A 20,337-nucleotide genomic window follows, 5' to 3' on the forward strand; every position below is an offset into this window, starting at 1 on the left:
GGAGAATGGTGACCGAGGCATCAGGGGAAATGGCATCATAAGAGAGCTGAATTATGGTGCGAGACGGAGAGAAAGAACACAAGTCATTTTTTACAATCCTGTTGTGTCGATTCTTTCATTTTTTTTCAAACCCCCACATTCTCGCCCACCGAACACCTGCCAAGCAAGAGCTGTAGGACATGATCACACACACATTACATAAGCGTATGTCATGGGGACACTTTGAAATGGCCCAATTCTTCAATCACGATTCCAGCTGACGCCTCCATTTCATCTGTGCTAGGCTACATCACTGATTCCAGGTAGGACTGCACAGAAATTGCCTGAAATCACAATGACGATTGTGCAATTTAGAAATCACACGTGGCTGAAGTTTGTTGTAGAGGAAAAAATGCCTCGGGCAGCTTCCAAAAACAAATGTTCTGGTGTAAGACAGAACCTCAGGCATACAGTACAGATCCAGCTGCGGAGTCCATGATATTGATAATGGACACTAGCAATACCCATCCAACTAGGGCTGTCATGATCATAAGCTGTAACTTAATCCATTGAAATAAAAAAGGAGAACAAATGGTTTTCTGCTGAGGAAACAGCCATGAAAACAACCATTTACAGGCAGAATAATAATAATATGATATGATCATTCATTATCACAGGGATGCGGGGGTTAACAGAGGTGTTTTTTCTGCAGCCTAAAATCTCATATACACTTGTTTTAAACGGCCCCTTAATGAAAGCCTATTAAGTTCAGCTGTGTGGTGGTACGGTCTCTCTCTCACTATTAAGGCATGCTTGCTTTACTCCCCGCCAAAAAATAACACAGTGTCTGTCGCTCGACCACTCAACTAGTCTTGCATAGCCAGACAACTATTCCACAATCTCCGTATGCTATATAGAGTGAGAGTTTGGAACTACACCTCCCGAAAACCGAGAACGGAAGTTGTCATCTGTTAGGATATCTCTCTCTCTCTCTGTCTCTCTCCCTCTTTGAGGAGTGTTCAACTGTTGAATTCATGTAAAAATATATATATGTTGAACACCAAGTTACACTCAGAATGTGCAAGCAACATCATGATGCTGCCGGCACGGTGTTCACACTTTCTTTCCGCTAAGACTTTGCCTGCAAATAATGTTGTAGGCCCCAAGCAGGCATAAATGCCAAAACAAGATTGCCTCCACTCTAAATTCGGTGCACGTTCACACACAACACCAACATTTTATATGCTGACACATTGCCTGCACATTTTGTATATCTGAACGGGGCTTAACTCATAAGAGTGAGTTAAATTAACACTGAGGATTTTCATTTTACAGTAAAAATTGGGGGTCTGCTCCCCAATGCATATCAAGAGGGGGGGTCCTTGAAATTGAAAAGATTGAGAATCACTGAATTACTGTGCTAACGAGGGATGCTGGTCAGCATCAGCCACTGTGGTGAAAGACAGGTAAGTGTAATGCAACACAAATAAATACAAACAGCAACAACCAAGAGACCTTGCCTACACTCTCGAAGGAGCATACTGTGTGTATATATATATATGCCTGTAAGAAGGTTTAATATCAAATATCTGTGCCCATTCTACCATGTGTAAGGAGAATGTAGTATGGGCCCCATTTTTCTCAACACCTCTGAAGTGTGCACATACAGTGCAAACACGCACACAAACTAAGTATGCACCCAATGTGAACTCAAAAGTCCTTCTCTCTGACTATCTAACACACCCACACATATACTGAGTTGTCTGTTAATTAGAGAGAACAGATGCTGGCAGGCCAAACAGAGTCTTCCCAGCTTGATGTGCACAGCTCTGAACTCCCTTAGCCCGCAGGGGAAACAAACACACACACACACACACACACACACACACACACACACACACACACACACACACAATCCACAAATGACATGAAAACTGTTTGACAGACAAACTGGTCTTTCACAGGCTACTTTACCATAGAAAGTTTTTCTCCAACAGCCCTCCAACATCAAGCCTTCCAAGGTTTTCTTCAAATGTCCACCGTGTGGAACCACATACGGAAGGGAGTTGCCTTACTTAAAAAATTAAAAGCCATTTATTTTACATCTGGTTTTTAGACCTATCAAATAACTGTTGTGGTACGTCATCCCAGTTTGCATGGGAACTATGCAACATAATATCCTCATAGTCATAAGACAGAAATGTGTACAATCTGAATGACATCTCTTAGCAAATTAGATTTTGAAAAACTATAAATGCTCAATTATATTCTAAACAGCACTCAATTACTGATGAGAAAGCAAAGCACCCTTATCTACAATACAGACTTTAGTCTCTGCAGTCAAGACAAATAATTGATGTAGCCTTATATAACAGACTAGATCTGAGATGCCGGATTAATATCAAAAGGGAGAGGAAAGACCTGTAAGACAGCAGGGTGACTATTTGCCACAGGCTTAGTATATAGCTTTGAGGTAGGGTCTAACTCTCCATAGCAGTCTACAATAGTGATATATGTTATTCATATGCCCTGCCCATGCATTGCCAAGTTGACTCGTGGTGCTGAATGCAAACTCATGCTCAAATATTAGGTTTGTATTCGACATAAAGCACAAACATTGCTTCCTATTTAGTTGTTATAAATAATATGCTCAGCCGCGAAACTCGCATGGTGTGGTGGTAGTATACGAGGGCATTTCGCCTTTTACATTTTCTCCCCTATAGGAGGGGAACGTAAAAGGAGAAATGCCCTCGTTTGGAGGTCACACAGCAAGGCTGGAGTCATGAGCCAATATGCGGGGTCTCCCTCTTCCTCCTGAGACGCAATAGCGTGAGGACACACCCAGAAACACAGGGGAGGAGGAGGAGGAGGCGACAACAGGACAGAGAAGGAGCTTTCATATATATATACGCCCATCTTCGCAAATGACGTAAGAAGGGTTTACTCTAGAGGCAAAAACGAGAGGCAATTAAACAGAGATGGGTTTTCGTCTAAACCACTTATGCCCCTTTTATTTTTACTTTATTTTTTTATTTGAAAAAACTACATTTGGGGATTTTTTTTATTTAATCAAAAAAATGATCAAAAATGTATTTAAAGAATATATATATAAAAAAGAACAATTAAAAAAATAAAAAGACAGGTCTTAGTTTGTCCTTTTTCATGGGACCACCATAGACTATTTTACAAACACTTTAGTTACGATTGACAGAAAAGCACAAGGGGTGTAGCCCTGTTATTGTGTGTGTTCATGTCGGTAGAGCTGTTCCAGCAAGCCAAACAAGCTTATCCCGAAGGCACTACAAACAATAAGCCACCCTACATATGCACCACATTCTTCATGACACACCTTCAGTTTACATACTGTGTTGCTCAGAGACTATTGTTGCACGTTATCCAACCAGCGAGGTCCTAATGGTTAAATAATAGCGTGCCTGTCAAATTCCATGAGAGCAAACTGTTGCAATAAGACACAAGGAGACATTAGACAGTCTGCCTGCCAAACAACCCCACTCATTAAACTAACGAGAATAGAATGCAAACAAAACCGGTGTTTGTTTCCACCCCACAAGGAAAGGGGGGGAAAACAAAAAAAATGCCAAAAATCATCGCTGGCAGTGGTTTAACCACTTAAACCCCATCATCCGTATTGATTTGTGGGGAAAGCTTTCCCTGAAAAATAGCAGATCAACAAGCTCACAACTGGACACGCTGTGTGGCGTTGTGAGCTTGTCGATCGGCTATTTTCAGCGACAGCTTTCCCCACAATAACAGAAAAGATACTAGTATTGAGCCCTGTGGGACTCCGGTTTACCCATATGAGGTTTAAGTGGTTAACTGACAAATTACGAGATGTTTTCCAGTGATGCAACGAGGATCCCTCCCTGGTTGGTTGCATGTAAAAAAAAAATACAGCAAACTACAGCAATGTCCCCAAAACTGTGATTTCACAGATTCACACCTGTGGATAGAAAGTGTGCATGTCAACAAAAACGCAACAGATCGGTTCTTACCTCAACAGTGTAGACAGCTAGAACATGACACACCGCAGTCAGTGGCACCAAATGAGACAGTCAGTCCCTTTAAAAAGAAAGCTTTAAAATCCAAGTCCCCGTCTGTCTCTGATGATGAAAAATGTACCCTCTTTCTCTCGTTTCAGTCACAATGGAACGTCTCGAGGTTGATCTTCTTGTGAGATGCGTGCAGGTCAACTCTTCTTTGGAGGAAAAAAAGGACTATTTGTTTGTCGCTATGCAGATGATGTTGTGTTGTTAATTGTATGGGTTTGATTATCTCCCATCGGAGCTTCAATCCAACTTGACAACTGCTGCGGTTAGGGAAGGGAGGAAGGAAGGAAGGAAAGAAGGAAGGAGGGCAGTCAGACGAAGGGAATCAGTTTTTTTAGAGACATGCAGGCTTCATTTTATAAGCTGATAAGCTCTTCTTTTATAGTTTCTAAAACCGGTTGACTTCTTCGAAAGATTAATAAACTAAAGCATCAGGTCGTCGCCATGCAACAGTCACAGCCCCCCCCCGGAAAAGTACAAATCCACGACTTTTCACTTTCAAAAACCAAACCAACGAAAAGCCCCCCTTTCTTCTCCAAAGAGGAGGAAAATAATACCCGAGAAAGAACAGTCCAGATCCACGGATTATATCTACAAGGGAAATTGTTTCTTTGGGCTTCTTCAGAGTGGGTAAATGCAGATCAACTGAACCTCGCTGCTCCAGACGAGGGGAATATTTAGAGCACAGACAGTTCCGTGATTTTCGTGGCTGGAAAACCAAAAGAGGGAAGCGACCAGTGTTGCCATCTTGCGTTATTATAAGCGACTTTAGGCATATTTTTCTGTAAAGTTACTTGTGTCGGCTGGTTTCTAACGTGTAGTGTAGCCTACTTGCTTATTTAGGCTTGCTTATTTTTATTTTTATTTTTTTAAACAGTGGTTCTCTAATATTTTCATAAATGTTTTGTGCCCAGGGAGCATTTGTGTTGTTAGATTGTTTCAAAAATATTCCAAATATTCTACATTTTATTTCAAGAGTTTTTGAAAAAAGCAGATCTACAAGCTCACAACGCGTCACGATGCAACGTGTTGTGAGCTTGTTGATCGGCTATTTTCAAATAGCCGATGGTTTAAAGTGCTTATGTCACATAAGCACTTTAAACCATCGGCATAAATTATAAATTATATGTAGGGCTTGTTTTCCTAGACCTGGTTGCTTATTTCTCTCACAAAATATGGCAACACTGGAAGCGAGAGCCCCGCCGCGGAAAATAGAGGGGAGGGATTACCCGTTTTAAGGTGGATCTAATTAGATTATAGTGATCTCTCAACCCTTTTCAATTCAATGACCCCCAGTTTGATTTATACCACGCACGGACGGACCCCCATCTCATTGTGAATTGGATCTCTGGGACCCCACTCTACATTGTAAATCCACAATGTTATTTGAACTCTGAGAGTGTACAAATGGAACCAAATGGGTCAATTTTGTTCCATTTGTAGACACTCTCAAATAATTAATACAGACCAGTAGGTCTACTAAAGGGTCCATTTGGTTCCTTCCTATTCCTAGCTGTCAATAATGTAGCTCAGCTGGGGTCCCTCTGGAACCACCCAAAGGACCCCTGGGGGCCTGGACCACAAGTTGGGAACCTGTGAATTAGATGATCAATGGGAATATGGTGATATCTTTTGAGTCATTTATTTGTCATTTATTAGATTTGCACAACAGAATATATAGCATACATATGCATTATAAACTAGTTATTTCCTAGGAAAGATGACAGACTTTGTCTAGGGGGGCTTATAAGAGAACCTCACTGTTTCCATTACATACAATTAGAATGTATTAATATTAAAAACAATAAAACAAACAAACACATAAAAACAGATCATAAAGTAAAAGACGGAGTCCTTACTGCTTACAGCTTACACATAAACATAGCACATCCAGCCTTCAACATTTGATACTGAATGGGAGTTCAGAGTAGCCTACCTGTTTCCTGAAACAGCAAAATAGATTACGTAGGGCCCTGTTGCTTATCTTGTTGGCCACCAATGGAAATCAAGTTTTATTCAGAAGTTGACCCTCTGATGCTTACGGAATCCATGCTTGACCAGGGGATATGTGCTTGTGAACTCCAGGCAGTAGCTACTAGGCTACGTTCTTATCAACCAGTATTGCCCTTACCTGACACCAGAGGCTAAATTTCCCAATGGAAGTGTAGGGAGACCAGACTCCAACCACTGTAGATGTGCTAGTAGTTATATTGTATCAACAATACAGATTAGTTCCAATTTAAAAAAAAAAACATTACAATAAGTTCTTGATTGCAGCTTTATGCGTTAATGTCTAGTTGGACACTAATGTGGAGGTTTAAGTGTGCTGTAATTCACAAATATGAACTGTCAGCTACAGCAACGCTCCTTTGGTTTTACACACTTATATGGGCCTAATAGGCTACTTAATCAAAAGCAAAGTAATTTGCAATATGTCAGCATAGGATAGCCTAATCATGTCAATCTTAAAGCCAAATGTGAAATATTTCAATTAATCGAAATGCACCATAATGACAGGCTTTACAATAACCAGTAACCAATGTGACATTTTCATATTGAACGAGAGTGTGTTGATGTCTAATCTAATCTTTGTAAAGATGTAAATGCAGGGTTTCTCATTATCTGTACGAATTTTAAATGCGGGGCACCCTAATGGTTCAAGATATGACTGTTCCAGATAATGGTACAGACCTAATCAGATTCTGACATGTTTATCTTGATATTCACTTTCTTGCATCTTTACTGTCTCTTTCCTCTATACTTTATAAGAAAGAAAACAATTGCTGTATGAATATGACTACTATGTGTTACTCTACCACAATATCTGTGATTCAAGTATAACAAATAAACAGAATACAAATGTCAGCTTTCTCTCTTCCTCTCTCTCTGTCTCAGTCTTGATATATGTAACTGCTGGCGGCCAGTGTTCGATTGGCCGCTAAATCAACACCTACGCTATGCTAATGCCGAGAGGTAGAGATACGCCAGAGAAGGAGAAAGAGAGAAAGGTGGTTTGGGTTACTGCAGTTACCACAGCAGGTCATAGTTTTTCACTTGCAGTGAAACTCTTGTAGAAGGACAGAATGTTATGGTTTTGTGTATTGCCCCCCAAATGTTTGAGGGGGAACATTTTCACACCAACATTTCACTTTGCATATCAATTTACATCACAGGTATAGAATACTGTAGTCGTGCACTGTAAGTAGTCTAGTCAATCTAAGTAAAAAACAAAAGAGCCCAACCCAGGAGAAATGTTTCATATTGTTATATAAATGCACCATTTACCATTTGGGGTACCACTACCCCAACACCCAATTTGTTTGCCAAAATGTTCTGCTTACAGTTTGTTCTGCACTGTTGCTATGGTGGTGTCTGCACATCTAAACTGGGTATAAATTGTTCCGTACGCATGCAAAATATATCAGAAGTATAAAAGTGTGTTTTTGAATGTTGATGTATCATTGTTCCCATAGCCGCAGCCAGCTATGAGGCCACTGAGGTCCAGACCTCGGTAATTATTTCATATTCCCCCAAAAATATAATCTGAGCTATATAACTGTATAAATATAAGGGGTTGAAAATGTCTCCTTTGAGTGTCTGCCTGCCAGCTCTGTGTGTGTGCGTGTGCGTGTGTGTGCGTGTGTGTGTGTGTGTGTGTGTGTGTGTGTGTGTGCATGTGTGCAAGCGTTTGTGCGTGCATGCGAAAGAAAGAAAGGGCCCTCACACACAGTACTCCCTCCCTTTATACAGTAGATTTGAAGCTGAGATCAGTAGATGTTGTCTTACAGGGACACGTAGTCTTCCCATCACATAAGTCAATTTAACCTTAATGGGTAAGAATATAGTAGTACACTTTAAAATATACAACAAATTAAAGGATATTGTAAAATCTAAAAGCTACTATAAGGTTAGTTAAGGTTCTTATCATCTCTGACTGAGACTTCCTTGTCCAACTAGAGGAAGAAGGCCATTTACTGTAGGTATCTAGATGCTATTGCCAGAGACACTGGACTCCAAGTGGAAAATCTGGCCAAAGCAATGGGAGATAAACCAGAGAGTGGCTTGTCCGACTGCGGTCAACGGATGATGATGAAGTTTCTTATCAAGAACGTTTCTATATTTTAAAGAGGCTTTACAGGAAATGGGGAGAGAGATGGGGAGTGACATGCAGCAAAGGCCACCGGGATTGGGAGTCGAACCCGTGACACGCTGTCAGGCTGGATTACCAGCCTAGGTGCCCAGACGGTTACGCCAACCGTCCGGGCTAAATGTTTCAATATTTTAACTTCATATATAGTATTGTATTATTCTTGATTAGGATTTCAGTCTAGACAAGTCATAGAGCATTGTGGATTAGAGCCTTACCGATGTCAGTTTTTTTGGTCCAATGCTGGTCTGTATAAAAAAAAAGGTGCAAAATCTTGAAATCAATTTGAAACATAGTTTTGATTAGTAGACTTCAATATACAGAATGGAAATAAAATGTAACATTAATCATACAATGAACATGCAAACAAGTATGGTAAATATGAAATGAACACATACAGAACTTAATTTGAGCAGTTAACCAGTTCACCCCTATTCAAATATAGCCAATCTACAAGGTCACACTGTGTTCCAACACAGGAAGGAACAGTTAGAACTTAAGTGTCTTGCTGAGGGACACTTCAACACATTGCTGAGAGCTGGAATTGTACCTGGGACCTTTGGAGTTCTACTGTAGGTGGGCCCACTAACCATTCAGCTATGGCTGCCTAAAGGTAACCAAAACCGGAGCTACACTATACTCTTGTAAATTAGTCTACTTCTGTCATGTTTATTGAGTAAGTGACTCTTATTGTGGACTACATTAGTCTTAGAAAGACTAGTGTTGTACACAATTAAGTCTTTGAGTTGCTCTGAGCAGTATCCTATTTATCTCTACTTCAATTATGCATGCCATTCATACAGCTGTGGAAGTTCAACAAAATATTATCCTAACTGGATATGTAATGCTTTTAACAAGGCTGACAATGTAAATCAAGAATAAAGTAAAAACAAAGAAAAGAAAAAAGGTTACGGTAGTGATCAATTTGTAAATAGAAACAGGTGGTTTTCTTATCCACATAAGCCAGCCCTATATGCTTCCTTCATACAACAAATGGCAAAAAAAATAGCCAATCTACAAGCTCACAATGCATCACATCGTGAGCTTGTGGATCTGGTAATTTCACTATTTGTTAATTAAAAAAATAAATGGAAATCTTTTGACAAATGGACACCATGGATTGATGTGGTTAACATAATTATTTTATTAAATTGTTAAATTATGATATTATCCCATATCAACTATATCAGACATTTCCCACATTTCCCAAAAGGAGATACAATTATTTAATTCAGTCTGACCAGAAGGAAGGATTAAACATACCTACCGGTGATAAAAATGAATGAACGGGGTGGTACCAGTACCAGAGGCATGGATTTAACCCCCCACCACCCCCAGCATATCGAACCCTGGGTGTATGAATAATTTTAACTTCAACTATGTATTCATACACATGTCGTGGCAACATTTGGAGGAGGACATGCGTGAATATTACATGTCAGCTATGTTTCAAGCTTGGCCTAATTTTTTAAGGTTTCAGTCTGTGTGCTGATATTAAACGTCTGACGGTGTCCGTTATTACTAACCCAAAGCCTTACCCTAACCTTCACACTAACGTAACATTTTCCAGTCCAATGGGCAGGCCTTGATCCCTGATCCACTGTATATAATGGTATACTTTTAATATGTTATTTAGATGACCCTAGGGATCACATAAAACCTTGAATGATTACTATTGCAATTTTTTCTGGGTCAAACAACATATTGATTAGGCTATTGGGGACTTGCATATATTGTATTCTAATCACTTCTGGCATATTTTATGCAGGCAGGGTGAACATGTTAAGCTTGGAGAAGTCTTGGACAAACTTATTTAAAGACAATATGTCAGTAGGAAAGTCAGCTTGTCACCTCAGCTGATGAATTTACAGCCACTGAAGCATAGACTGTGCACTGAACACTGAATTCATACCAGCAGCAGCAGCCAACTAGGCTGTGAGCACAGGGTGGACCATCATTTAAGAGCCACGCCCCCACACACAAATAATTTCTTCTTAACAAATATAATTGTATTACTAAATGATCAATACACTTAAGTTGAGTAATATCTTTTACATTTTATGATATTTTACTCTGAAATTGAATAAGCAATGCATGGGACATAGCAAAATGTATGCACCTTTTTATACAAAACTGGGGGGTTATCAAAGAACTAATGCTGTTTATAAATATAAAAACAGATTTTTATGGCAAATGAATTATTTATGTACAGTACACCAAAATGCACCCTACAACAATATTGTAATTCACAAGCCCCACCGAGACAAATGCCTCATGTGTGGAAATGTACCTGCAATATAAATTAAGATGATTCTATTCTATCTAAATAGATAGGAAGTGACAGAGAGGAGAGCTTATGAGAATGACCTAGAAGAGTCTAGGTATAGTCTAGGTCATTTGAGTTGCTTTCATACATGCATCCCTTAACTTATCTAGACATTACCCAGAGGGCCTGTACTATGTGAGAATGCAAATGTCCGAATCAGTTGGCCCGGATATGTAACAGACTTCAATGACAGCATCCCAGTACAAAGTCAGTGAAATGACCAACTGAGCCTCACAGGCTCATTAGTGTCGATAGTGTCTAACAGGAAGTACAGGAAGTAAGGGGCTACAGGAAGTTCCAGTATAGGCTCAACAATGTGTATGTACCGTAGCCCTTTTATTGTCAGTTAATTATGAGTTAATTAAACAATAAAGACACTTAGAGACTTTTGGCAGTAATACTTTGTCTTTATCACCTCATGAGATGGAGATAAAACGATAGGTTACAAGCTTAACCCCGGTTATTTGAGTATTACTAGCGAGATGTCTCGCTTATGGAAGAGCGCCCCTGGCATGTTAACAGAAGCATTTATTATGCGCTTCCAGACAATTCATTGGTTGGATCAAGGTCGCACCAGGCCACTACAGCAGGTTACCACCCCCCTTTTTTGCTACATAAGGGACTGCCGTGTCAAGGGACTGCCGTGGCAAGGGGGGTGTTTCGGCGAGACATCTTGCGCATAATACTCAAATAACCGGGGTTACGTTTGTTTTCATATTACTCACTCAATGTCTTGCTCATGGGAGACTTAATAAACCCCTGTATTGCCCAGAAACCTATCTCGAAGTCCTGACCTGTCAGCCTATGGGGTTTACCCCTTGTCTGGAACCCACACTAAGGACTGCATGCACCAGGGGCGGTGCAGTCACATCCAGAATACAAAAAAACGAACGTTTAGCGTTAGCTATTCTGTGTAGCGTCAAGTAATGTTACAGCCTCCGCGGCTCAGCTGATGAAGCTGCGGGGGAGAAACGTCCGCAGTTTATATATATGATAGCTCTAAATCGGCTTATTGAGAGCACGGAATGTTGCTAGAATCAAGCGTATGCAGCTCAAGGAAGTGTTAGCGCTGAAGCTAAACAGAAAAACAGAGAGCCACCGCAGGTAACTGTGGGCTAACTCTGCTCAAAAATACTTCTCTGAAGAAGAGCTTAAATGCAGGATTTTTTTAATGCTGCTAAAATCTCAGAAAGCTGTCGGTAGCCTTCGCCGTCCAAGATACCCTCCTGTCCTCGTGGTGAACTGTTAAACTACTCGACTGTTGCTCAGAAATTTGAACAACGCACCTGGCCACGGCAGTCCCTTATGTAGCACAAAGGGGGGTGGTAGCCTGCTGACGTGGCCTAGTGCAACCTTGATCCAGCCAATGAATTGTCTGGAAGTGTATATTAAATGCTTCTGTGATCATGCCAGGGGGCGCTCTCCCATAAGTGAGACATTGAGTGAGTAATATGAAACATAACTGGGAATGAGGTTATAGGTTCAATGTGTGATTAGACCCGGTCATTGTCCGGTGAATTCACAGCGAGCAAGTGGGCGTGTTGATGATGTTTTTATGGAACTGGCTCAAAACCGAAAGAAAACAAAGTTGTCGAAGAACGGAGGAGAGGAGAGAGGAGCCTCCCTGAGGAGTTTGGAGCGAGGACACACAAGTGAATACTTTGCAGATGTTATTTGTCGAAACGAGTGACATATTAATTGAAATCTGTTTAGTTTGGATTGGATACTGCAGCTGACCATGTCCTCAGATGATGCAATCTAAACTCTACTCTCGTATTCTTTTCCTTTTTTCCCCCTTTTCCCCTTAAAATTAGAGTAGCCAATTATTCTTCACCCCCTTTTCCTCCACAATTTAGTCGTTATGCTGATTGATTCCTCCCCACACACATTTCTGTGTTGTCACTGCTGTCGGATCCTACTGACTCACCTGCCAGTGAGGAGCCCCCTCCAAGAGGACGTAGTCGTAGAGCCTACGTCCTACTTTACCACTGTGCCACCTACGACCCTACTCGTATTTTGATTAATATGCAAACATGTTAATTGGTGAATAAACAGAACTACGGATAAAACTTTACACTACACAGTTTCACAAGAGGAGTGAAAGCGTACCACTTTACAACATTTTAAGAGAGACACTGAAATTTGATAAAACAGTGGTCAAAACAGTTGAAGCAGTTCATTCTTCGGTTCAGTTTTTATTATTAATTGCAAAACAAGTGTCATAGGGACATTTATGGAAGAAGCACATGGAGAGGAAGGCCATTATAGAATAATTGTACTGAAATGAAAGATATGTCATATGACATATTGCCCCTCACCAAAATATTTGTTTGGAGAATTACTGCTGCTTCCTATGTCATCTGATGGGCATGCCAAGCAGAGATGATGTTGTGGAAACAACATGAAGCTTTTTGTTTTCAGACCATGTGTTTTCTACAGGGTAATTTAGTTGACTCTTCCACACCATGTCACACTAAATCATTCAAGACCATTCCATGCTCCATTTCATGGCAAATAATGTGTCAACAAAGAAAACGTTGTCTGGGACAGTAACTAAAATGGCCGAAATCACATGCTATGCTATAGTGAGCTTACTGAGTTCCCATTGAGGACCCCATCAAACGTTTAGACTCAAATTTGTAACAGATTATAAAATTAGGTTGATGGAGAAGGGGAAAAAAAATTGCATTAGCATTTTAATGCATATTAAAATGTGTTATATATATTTGATCAATAACTTTTCATTTTCTAAAAGATAACACCACTGTTCACCACAAGCACTCACATCCTCAAACATCTGTCCAAGGTCTAAATATTTATTTCACTTAAAATCCCCCTTCACTCCTTCGTGGATAAATTAAAGTAAACCCTGACCCTTTGACCTTTCTCTGTAGTTTTAGGTATTGACACATATTCTTGTGACTGTCTCCTATAATTCCCTTTCTCCTCTGCTTTTGTCTCCTCTACTCTCCTCAATTACTTTTACTCTCCTCCTGTGTCTGCTATCCTCTCTCCTCCTCCCTTACTCTACTCACTGTATCTCCTCTCTCTGCTCCTCCCTCCCATCGCCTCTCATCTCCTCTCCAGTCAGTGCTCTATTGACATTAGATACAAGGGGCTGTTATGGCAACAAGGATGGGAAAGAGGATGGGCCAGTGGGCACAAGCTTATCAGCTACAACCAATCAGAGGACCCCCTTACATTGCACATTCTTTAAGCTCGATTAAGGGGGAGGGGCAACAGGGTGGTGTGTATTGTGTGTGTTTTTGGAGCAGGTGTGGATGGGAGAGGTGTACAAAATGAGAAGAAGCTGAGCCATGTGTTTTTTTTTTTTTTTTTTTTCAAAGCTGAATCTCATATGAAAGCTCGACGAGGGGTCATCTAAAAGCAAACAAACAATATAAACCCACAGCCTCTGAGATTTCAGTTCATATGACTGTATGTGCTTTCAAGTCAACAGTCTGTATCAGAGAGACAAAGAGAGAGAGAGAGAGAGAGAGAGAGAGAGAGAGAGAGAGAGAGAGACAGAGAGAGAACATAGTAGATGAAACATCAAGGTTTTGGCAACCGAATGGCCAATGGCAGTCTCCCACACACATACATAGACCACCCCACGCGCACAAATGACAGAGTGATGCATACTCCTTGGCGACATAAAGGCGTACATAAACATTTATTATGAGCAGACGCACAGCTCATACACACAGCTGAAATGGATGATACACCGAAAGCAAACACACTGGTTGCATAATCGCACACACTGACTACAATGGTACAGGCCGAGGTTCCCTCAGCTGCAGGATGGATATCCTATATATGTTTTTGTTGTGATGCGCACTCCCTGGATGCCAGAGCAGAACTGCCCCAAATTCTTCACATGGGCCTGTTATAGCGCCACCAGGAAGCAGATCTTTGCAAAACACTTTTTTTTTTTTTTTTTAACAGTAATAATAATATTATTATTACTGTAAAAAAAAAAAAAAAGTAAAACACACAAATGTAAAACACATTTTTGGATATTACTCCTTCAGATTGTATCCAAATTTCACGCAAATCAGTTCACATAATCTGTATGGTCATGTAATCAAAACGGATCTGTTTGATTTGTCATATTCTATTCTGATTGGCTAAGATTGACATAAAAAATGTGCAGGAGGGGCCCGTTTTGAACAAAACAAATAATAAACGCAGCGTCCGATTGCGGTGAAACTTTGCACGCACATTTGCCATTCGCACTACGTTGAGGAGCAAATGCCACCCTTTTAATATTGCCCTATTATAGCGCCACCAGGAGGCCGATTTTTGCAAAACAATGTATTTTTATATTACTCATCAATCGGATCAAGACGGATCCGTCAATTTTTTCTAGTTCTATTTGAAATGTGGCAGAGTGAAAGTCATCAGCTTGCAAAAAAATATAAAATGTACTTGATTACAGTACTCAAGTAATTGTACTTAGTTACTGTCCACCACTGCCTGTGGTATACACACAGTGCAGCAGGACTACAGGAGATATGAGTTGGACGAGAAAGAGGAAATGAAAGCAAGAGAGAGAACAGGGTGGGAGAAGTGAAAGAAATATTTTAACCCTAGCAAGGCTCTTTTCAAAGAGCTGAACCCATATTTATGCTGAGTCGCACGCCAGTGTCGCACACTAAAAATAGCAGATCGACACATTGTGAGCTTGTAGATCACACAGTGCAGCAGGACTAGGAGATATGAGTTGGACAAAAGAAAGAGGAAATTAAAGCAAGAGAGAGAATAGGTAAGAGAAGTGAAAGAAATATGTTAACCCTAGCACGCCGGTGTCGCACACTGAAAATAGAAGATCGACACATTGTGAGCTTGTAGATCTGCTATTTTAAGTGTACGACACACGTGCGCAACTATAACTCAGGCTTAAAGCAGCAGAATAGGTAGGAATAGGATATAGGTAGAATAAATAGGTAGGGACAAACACTGCCGTAATCGTAAAGGAGTGTAACTCCCTACTCTCCTTCAAAAATGCTCTAAAAGAGCACTCACAGGTGGCTGCAATTCAAAACTGGCCCCTGTAAAAAGTCAAAGCCTACCCACCATTGAGTACAAAGGACCCCAATGGAAACAAGCCATTTCTTGGGTTGAAAATCCTCTTAGCAGACCTTGTATTGAACAGTACTTTCCTGTGTTTTTTTTGCAAACTGCTAATAAAGTATTCAATCAATCAATCAATGTGAGAGAATTCATGATCACACACACGCGCGCGCGCACGCGCGCACACACACACACACACACACACACACACACACACACACACACACACACACACACACACACACACACACACACACACACACACACACACACACACACACACACACACACACACACACACACACACACACACACACACACACTGTCCATGGACTGCATTAATACCCTTAGAACTCTATATCTGAACCATACACTAATTCTAACTCTAACCTTAAATGGCCATACTGGCATCAACACATGTCATTCTGACAGGACCGCTTTTGTCAAATTTGTGTGGCGGCATGGCTCTGTTCTGGGATCCATGCCGTCGGCGTTGTTCTGGGAGCCCTGCGGCATGGATGCTTAAAAGCAGCAAGCAAAGACCCCCCTGGGTACCACAGAACAGAGCAGCAGGAACAATGACATCACACAATGACAGTGGTATAAGATCAGAACAAGAGCATAACAAAGAGGAGCTGGGTTTAGTGGGCGCTTGCGAGTAGGCATGCGTATGCTGCAGTAGGAATAGGCCAGATGAAGCCGTTATAAAGAGTACTCTATAACGTGAACGGTCAATGAGTGACTGACTGAGCATCAGCTCAGCCGGTGAGGCAAGCTTGACTATCGTGTCCTGCTATTAGTCTATTCTGGCCATATATTATACTGTACGTATAGACCTCATTAATGGCTTCATGGTATTATTTACTTACCTGAATATTTGAGTCAGTTAAACATAATTGCGCAGTAAGTCATGTACATTTGAATTTAATCCAAGTTTCAAGACTCTATCTATAAGTTGATTTTCATACCATAATGAGGTCAATGTAATCCAATGGATTTCTCCAAAATGAAGAACAAAAACCATGGCATGCTTTGGAAAATGGTCTGCAGTAATGCCACCGGTATGTATACAACTGTGTGACCCAGCACTGTACAGTAGAGTAGGTGGCCAGTGACTTCACTTTCAAAACCTCATGCATGTCACACAAACAGAATAAGATGCGTTTTGATGCAGGAGGTGTGGAAGGAAAATGGCCAAAGTCACTGGCCACCTACTGTATATATGGTCATACCGCAGAGCTACACTAGAGTTAAACACATTCAGAATCTGCTAATAATTTGTGTTTTATTCCTCTAAATGCCAGAAGTGAATTTTGCCTGTAAATACAGTATGAAAATAATGCATACATATCAAGTCAGGATATTTCCTCTTGTTATTGTGTTATTTCACAGGGAAATACCCCCACTCCAGTGCTGGTTGCTCGCCTCTACATAGTTCTCATCTGCCTCGTGTCATCTAAAACACCAACCCACAATGCATTTGAAGCACATGTGCGACCGGGGCTTATGCGATTCCCAAACCAGTTGTCCCCAAAACGGGGACGCTCAGAGCGGGCACTAGCTCACCTCGCTCATCTCAAAGTTCGCTCAGGCACATTATGTAGACATAACCAAAACAAGAACTCCTCAAAACAGTGTTTTGAAATCGCTTGCACGCAACCTGTATGCATAGGCGCAGTCTCAGTGTTTGTATTAGTCAAGGAGAGTAGGAGAGGAGAGGAGAGTAGATCATTGGAAACACCCACTAATCAATTAAGGCTGGAACTCCTCCAATTAGTTTATTTGTCACGTCACAGTGTTACATGATGATAGAGTGAGAGCAAAGAGAAAGAGTTATAAAACAGGTTAAATAGAATAAATAATATATACAGATAGCGTATTTGAAAGCAGATATGCATTATATTTATAACGTAGAGCAAATCAGCTTCCTCAGTCCCTGAACAGTGATTGGTCAAGATAACAATAGTCCGATTGTAAGAGCAGCCTTTCATGCTTTAAAGTTTCAGACTGATGAAGGAATCCTATATCAATATAAAAATTGGCTATAATGGGAGGCTAATGGCTAACAGTCAACGTTTCGACCACAGCTGGTCTTCCTCAGGTGGGAAGAGGAAGACAAACTGTGGTCTATTTGGCGATTTGCTCAGCAAACATTGTGTAACATTTAGATGTTTGTGCGGACTCTTTCTTTTCTTTGATATGTGATTTTTGTCCTCCACTGATGATCACTGTACACTACCTGTTTTGAAGTATGCTTGAACTAAACTCACAAGTAGTACAAAGTATTTAAGTATTATCTTTTAATTGTTTTCAAATTAAATGTAGGTGAAGCACCCCCCCACCGTGCACCACACCGTGCAATTAGTTATCAGGAATTCTGTCATTAGCTAAATCTTTAATCCATATAGCAAAACATTTTTTTTAAGAGCCAGTGAATTAAAACAGGGTTCCAGCTATTTGCTTTCATCAGTGCTGGTGTGAATACTGATGCACACAAGCACTGCAGAAACCTATTTGCCTGAGCACAGTAATCACCACTCTACCTGCATGCTTTGAAATATCTGAATTGAAAAAGAGTCCCATTGTTTTCAAAATGCTATTTAGCAGAGAAACTTTTCCATGTTAATGTTGTTTACAGTATAAGCGTCTGATTCAAATCCATCAAACTTATATAATGGAATGACCTCCGGAGGGTCAAAATCCACCCACATGGAGGCTCACAACACATTTACCATTTAGACAACTAGTTGAGGTGGATATGCACATAAATCTCTCCGTATACACACTGATAAGGGTGACTGGATGTTGTATCCATGACTACCTCCGCACGTAATGTGTATTATTTATATCGCAAAGACCTCTGCCTCTCTTTCCTTCTTTCCCAACCTCTTATCATGATAGTCTTGTCTTGTACTGTTGTGCATGACATCTCCATGTGGGGTCTGGGGACCCCCTTGAGGGGGTTCCAGAGGGTCTCCATCTAAATGACTGATCAACCAAATGCACCCTATACAGATCTGTAACCCAGAGAGTGTACAAATGGAACCTAGCTCTGTTTTCTGGACTGATTGGTAGACGTCAGAGCTCTGGTAGAGCAACTACACAAGCTTCAACAAATGGTGACTATATTGTTCCCAGGTACAAGAACTCATTTGGGCAGTCTGCCTTCTCAGTAAAGGGGAACTCTTTGCTTACGGATCTAAAACTAGAGACGGATGGTAACAGGGGACTCAAATTATGGTTTAAATCAAATCAGCTGTGCTCACATGAATAGTTTCACAAGTTATGTTATGTTTCACAAGTTAATGTATTGGGTCTGAGTGTGTTAATTATAACTAGTGTATATTTGTATTCTTTTTTTGTTGTTGTACTTGATTGGGTTTTAGACAAGTGTTATTCTATTTTAGAAAAGCCTCCTGTGGACAGGTGTAGAAAACTAGCACTCGTGCTACATACATATGTCCATGTCAAATAAATAAACATAACATAACATTTGTACACTCAGAGTTAAATTAACTGATGATTTGACATTGTAGATTGGGGTCCCGCAGATAAAGCACATATCAAATGGGGGTCCATGGACTAATTGCATATCAAACTGGAGGTCCTTGAAATGAACAAGTTGGAGAATCACTGGGGTATAGTGACACGAATACAAGGAAACCAATGTGGTGCGTCATGCATCCATTCTCTCATTGACTCTTGATACTGCAACAGTAATTGTCTCCACCATGCAGGCCAAAGGCATGGCTGTTTTGCACCCTGTCTGTCTGTCCGTTCGTCCGTCCGTCCGTCCGTCTGTGGACAGCTAATCTCCGGCACCGTTGGCCCTATCGACGTGAAACTGTGCACACACATATTCCCTGGATGCCAGAGCAGAATCTTTGCCCCAAATGTTTCACATGGGCCAGTCATAGCAGGAGGCCGATTTTTGCTAAACACATTTTTTGATATTACTCCTACAGCTTTTGTCCTAACATCACGCAAATCGGTACACAGTATCTCTATAGTCATTAAACCAAACTGATCTGTCGGATTTTTCATTGTCCATCGTGATTGGCTAAGCTTGGCTTCCAAAGTTTGCAGGAGTGCTCCGTTTTGAACAAAATGCCTCACAGTGTGCACGCACATTCTCACAAGGCTGAGGAAGATGTACCACTTGAAATTTGTGAAATCAGCCTCATGGTGGCGCTATAACAGACCGATTCGCGTTTTTACCTTTAACTGCACCAATGTGGATATAACTTTGCACACACACTCCCTAGAGGCAGATTTTGTCCCAAAATCTGGCAAATCGGTACACAGTATCTCTATAGTCATGTGATCAAGACGGATCTCTGAAGTTTCATATTCCATCCTGATTAGCTAACATTGGCTTCCAAAGTTAACAGGATTGGTCTGTTTTGAACAAAATGCCTCAAATCATTTTCATGATATTTTGCACGCACATTCCCACCAAGCCGAGGAAGAAATGCCACCCTTCTCACATTGGCCTGTTACCACCAGCAGGTCCATTTTTGCAAAACACATTTTTGGAACAAAATGCCTCGAATCATGAATGCAGCGTCCGATTGCCGTGAAAGGCCTATACCCAGGGGGCAAAGGGGGGTATGCTGCATTTGCCCTGCTATAAAAGGTTGGCCACCAGAAATAATATCTATGACCCAGTAGGATCACAACCTATATGGACAACCCGGTAATTTTTTTGCTGGAAATCCAATATGGCCGCCTCAATATTGGCCCCT

General features: G+C 40.9%; 1 protein-coding gene across 1 annotated transcript in view; it reads right to left on the reverse strand.

Moving 5' to 3' along the window:
* LOC311049561 (plasma membrane calcium-transporting ATPase 1-like) overlaps positions 1–4,745 on the reverse strand; it is a 133,260-nt gene extending 128,515 nt beyond the window's left edge. The window contains exon 1 of the mRNA XM_084063201.1: positions 3,993–4,745. The gene's annotated coding sequence lies outside the window, so the exon portion shown is untranslated. The remainder of the gene's footprint in view (positions 1–3,992) is intronic.
* Between the last annotated feature and the right edge of the window lie 15,592 nt (positions 4,746–20,337).

The sequence above is a fragment of the Gymnoscopelus microlampas genome (genome assembly GCF_963454915.1).
Source record: "Gymnoscopelus microlampas genome assembly, chromosome: 7".
Lineage (NCBI taxonomy): Eukaryota > Metazoa > Chordata > Actinopteri > Myctophiformes > Myctophidae > Gymnoscopelus > Gymnoscopelus microlampas.